Raw genomic sequence first — 5,409 nt, forward strand, 5'->3', positions numbered from 1 at the left:
AATTCAAAGGGAAAGGTTGGAAAAAAATACTCCAAGCAAATAACATCCAAAAAAAGCAGGTGTAGCAATACTGATATCTAACAATGCTGACTACAAGACAGCAAAGGTAATCAGAGACAAAAATGGTCATTTCACAATGATAAAGGGGGCATTGCACCAAGAAGACACAACACTTCTTAATATATATGCACCAAGGAGCACCAGAATATGTAAGACAGCTACTGACTGACCAAATAATAAAAACTGACAAAAATACAATTATACTTGAGACCTCAATACACCACTGACAGCTCTAGATCATTTTTTAATCTCTTTATTAAAACTAGTAATTGAAACATTAAGTACTTTATTATTAAACCAGATACATTCAAGAAGTAACTTAAAAAAGAGTAAAGATAAAGCAACCATAGACACATGCTCTTTAAGTAGTATAGCTATCTTAGACCATACTGTAACAGAGGAGAAATTCCACATCAATAGTGTTTCTGACAGAGGCAAAACTGAGCACTATAGTACACAAATACACCATGCTTGATTGAGGAAAACAGAAGTTCACTAACAATGCACACTGTATTTGAGAAGTCCTTAAGCCTCATCCTCGCCCTCCTCCTCCTCCTCGAACTCCCCCTGTTCATCAGCTGTGGCGTCCTGGTACTGCTGGTACTCAGACACCAGGTCATTCATGTTGCTCTCGGCCTCAGTAAACTCCATCTCATCCATGCCCTCACCCGTGTACCAGTGCAGGAAGGCCTTGCGACGGAGCATGGCTGTGAACTGCTCCGAGATGCGCTTAAACAGCTCCTGGATGGCCGTACTGTTGCCGATGAAGGTGGCTGACATCTTGAGGCCCCGAGGTGGGATGTCACAAACAGCCGTCTTCATGTTGTTGGGGAGCCAGTCCACGAAGTAGCTGCTGTTCTTGTTCTGCACATTGAGCATCAGCTCGTCCACCTCCTTCATGGATATGCGGCCCCGGAAGATAGCGGCCATGGTGGGGATCGCAGGCAGCCATCATGTTTTTGGAGTCAAACATCTGCTGAGTGAGCTCGGGCACCGTGAGGGCCTGGTACTGCTGGCTGCCCCGGCTGGTCAGAGGCGCGAAGCCGGGTAAGAAGAAGTGCAGGCATGGGAAGGGTACCATGTTCACTGCCAGCTTGCGCAAGTCTGCATTCAGCTGGCCTGGGAAGCGCAGGCAGGTGGTGACCCCGCTCATGGTGGCCGACACCAGGTGGTTGAGGTCTCCGTACGTGGGTGTGCTCAGTTTCAGGGTGCGGAAGCAGATGTCATACAGGGCCTCATTGTCAATGGAAAAGGTTACATCTGTGTTCTCTACTAGTTGGTGGATGGAGAGGGTAGCGTTGTAGGGCTCAACCACCGTGTCAGACACCTTGGGTGAGGGCATCACGCTGAAGGTGTTCATGATGTGGTCTGGGTACTCCTCCCAGATCTTGCTGATGAGCAGCGTGCCCATCCCTGACCCAGTGCCACCACCCAGCGAGTGGGTCAGCTGGAAGCCCTGCAGACAGTCACAACTTTCTGACTCCTTCCTCACCACATCCAGAATGGATTCAATCAGTTCAGCACCTACTGTGTAGTGGCCTTTGGCCCAATTGTTCCCGGCCCCACTCTGGCCAAACACAAAGTTGTCTGGCCTGAAAAGCTGGCCAAATGGTCCAGACTGAACTGAGTCCATTGTGCCCGGCTCCAGATCAACCAAGATGGCCCGAGGTACATACTTGTTACTAGCAGCTTCATTGTAGTACACATTGATTCTCTCCAGCTGCAAGTCACTGTCTCCATAGTAACTGCCAGTGGGATCAATCCCATGCTCATCACTGATGACCTCCCAAAACTTGGTGCCGATCTGGTTACCACACTGTCCCACCTGGATGTGCACGATCTCACGCATGGTACAGGCTGCAGAGCAGGTGGAAACACTGGTCCTGGCAACTATGAGTGTAGAGCAAACTGCAAACACCAGAGCATAAAAACCTTAAAACAGAAAATCAATAAAGAAATATTGGCCTTAAATAAGACACTAGAGCAATTGGATATAATAGACATCTGCAGGACATTTCATCCCAAAGTGCCAGAGTATACATTTTTCTCTAGTGTACATGGAACATTCTCAAGAATTGACCATATGGTTGGCCACAAAAATAATATCAAGAAATTCAGAAAGACTGAAATTATACCAAGCATATTCTTTGATCATAAAGTCTTGAAACTAGAGTTCAACTGCAAAAAAAAGGTAAACAAAACCACAAAAGTGTGGAAACTAAACAACATACTTTAAAAAAGTGAGTGGGTCAAAGAAGAAATAAAAGCAGGGATTAAAAGATACATAAAAATGAAGATAACAATACATCAAATCAGTCTCTGGGATGCAGCAAAAGCAGTGATAAGAGGGAAGTTAATATCACTTCAGGCCTGTATGAACAAACAAGAGAAAGTCCAAGTAAACCACTTAAATTCACATCTTAAGGAATTAGAAAAAGAACCCAAAACCAGCAGACGAAAGAAAATAATAAAAATCAGAGCAGAAAAAAATGAAATAGAGAACAGAGAAACTATAGAAAAAATTAATAAAACAAGGAGCTGGTTCTTTGAAAAAAATCAACAAATTGACAAACCCTTGGCAAGACTAAGGAAAAAAGAGAAAGAACTCATATAAACAGAATCCATAATGAAATAGGAGAAATCACCACAGATATCATAGATATACAAAGACTTATTGTAAAATACTATGAAAAACTATATGCCACCAAATTTAACAATCTAGAAGAAATGGATAAATTCCTAGAACAATACAACCTTCCTAGACTGAGTCATGAAGAAAGCCTAAACAGACCCATAAACAGAGAGGAAATAGAACTATCAAAAACCTCCCCCAAAATAAAAGTCCAGGGCCAGATATCTATACTAATGAATTCTATCAAACATTCAAAGAAGACTTGGTTCTTCTACTCAAATCTTCAAAAAAAAAATTGAAGAAGCAACACTTCCAAATACATTTTATGAGGCCAACATAACCCTCATACCAAAACCTGGCAAGGACAACACAAAAAAAGAAATTTACAGACCAGTATCTCTAGTGAATACAGACGCTAAAATACTAAAAAAAAATACTAGAAAATCAAATACAACAATACATTAAAAAAATAATTCATTATGATCAAGTGGGATTCATCCCAGAATCACAAGGATGGTTCAACATACATAAAATGGTTAATGTAATACACCATATCAACAAAACAAAGAACAAAAACATATGATCATATCAATAGATGCAGAAAAGCCATTCGATAAAATACAACATCATTTTATATATAAAACACTCAACAAAATGTGTATAGAAGGAAAATATCTCAACATAATAAAGGCTATTTATGATAAACCATCAGCTAACATCATATTAAATGGCATTAAACTGAGAACTTTTCCCCTGAAATCAGGAACAAGGCAAGGTTGTCCATTCTCTCCACTCTTATTCAACCTAGTGCTGGAAGTTCTAACCAGAGCAATCACACAAGAGAAAGAAATAAAACGCATTCAAATAAGGAAAGAAGAAGTAAAGGTTTCACTTTTTGCAGTTGATATAATCCTATACATTGAAAACCCCAAAAACTCCACAAAAAACTACTAAAAACAATATACTAAGGTCGCAGAATACAAAATTAATATAAAAAAGTCCATTGCCTTCCTATATGCCAACAATGAAACATCAGAAAACAAACTCAAAAAAATAATTCCCTTCATAATTGCAACAAAAAAATAAAATACCTAGGAATAAACATAACAAAGAATGTAAAGGACCTATGTAATGAAAACTACAAAGCATTGTTAAGGGAAATCAAAAAAGATACAATGAAATGGAAAAATATTTCTTGTTCTTGAATAGGAAGAATAAATATAGTTAAAATGACCATATTACCCAAGTGATATACAAATTTAATGCAATTCCCATCAAAATGCCAATGACATTTTTAAAGAAATGGAACAAAAAATTATCAGGTTTATATGGAACTATAAAAAACCCTGAATAGCCAAAATAATCCTAAGGAAAAAGAACAAAGCTGGGGGATTACAATACCTGACTTTGAATTATATTATAGAGCCACAACAATCAAACAGCATTGTATTGGCAGAAAAATAGACACTCAGACCAATGGAACAGAATGGAAAGCCCAGAAATAAAACCACATATATATGGTCAAATAATTTTTTATAAAGGGGCCAACAACACACAATGGAGAAAAGAAAGCCTCTTCAACAAATGGTGCTGGGAAAACTGGAAAACCACATGCAAAAGAAAGAATGATACTCGACTACAGTTTTTCCCCTTGTACTAAAATTCATTTAAAATGGATCAAAGACCTAAATACAAGGCCTGAAACAATAATACATAGAAGAAAACATAGGTACTAAACTCATGGGCCTTGGTTATAAAGAGCACTTTATGAATTTGACCCCAAAGGCAAGGGAAGTGAAGGCAAATATAAATGAATGGAACCATATCAGACTAAGAAGCTTTTTCACAGCAAAAGAAACTGAAAACAAAATAAACAGCCAACTAAAGGGGAGATGATATTTTCAAACAACAGCACAGATAAGGGCCTAAAATTCAAAATATACAAAGAATTCATAAAACTCAACAACAAACAATCCAATAAAAAAAATGGAAAAGGGTCATGAACAGACACTTCTCCCACGAAGAAATACAAATGGCCAACAGATATATGAAAAGATGCTCATCTTCATTAGCTATTAGAGAAATGCAAATCAAAACTACAATCAGATACCACCTCACACCTATTAGATTAGCTATTATCAACAACACAGGTAATAACAAGTGTTGGAGAAGCTATGAAGAAATACTGTTGGCGGGAATGTAAAGTAGTACAACCATTATGAAAGAAAGTATGGTGGTTCCTCAAAAAATTAAAAATAGACCCAGCAATCCCTCTACTGGATACCCATAAGACTCAAAAACACTGGTACATAAAGACACATGTAGCCCCATGTTCATTGCAGCATTGTTCACAGTGGCCAGGACATGAAAACAACCAAAAAGCCCTTCAATAGATGATTGAATAAAGAAGATGTGGTACATATACTATGGAATACTACTCAGCCATAAGAAATGATGACATCGGATCATTTACAACAACATGGATGGACCTTGACAACATTATATGGAGTGAAATAAGTAAATCAGAAAAAACTAAGAACTTTATGATTCCATACATAGGTAGGACATAAAAATGAGACTCAGGGACATGGACAAGAGGGTGGTAGTTACCAGGGAAGGGGGACAAGGAGAGGGAGGGAATGGGGGGAGGGGAGGGGCACAAAGAAAACCAGGTAGAAGGTGACAGAAGAAAATTTGACTTTGGGTGATAGGTATGC

At 38.9% G+C, this 5,409-nt stretch overlaps 1 pseudogene; it reads right to left on the bottom strand.

Moving 5' to 3' along the window:
* Positions 1-486: 486 nt before the first annotated feature.
* LOC136310546 (tubulin beta-2A chain pseudogene) lies at positions 487-1,909 on the bottom strand (annotated as a pseudogene).
* Positions 1,910-5,409: the final 3,500 nt, after the last annotated feature.

The sequence above is a fragment of the Saccopteryx bilineata genome, chromosome 7, assembly GCF_036850765.1.
Source record: "Saccopteryx bilineata isolate mSacBil1 chromosome 7, mSacBil1_pri_phased_curated, whole genome shotgun sequence".
NCBI classification, from domain to species: Eukaryota; Metazoa; Chordata; class Mammalia; order Chiroptera; family Emballonuridae; genus Saccopteryx; species Saccopteryx bilineata.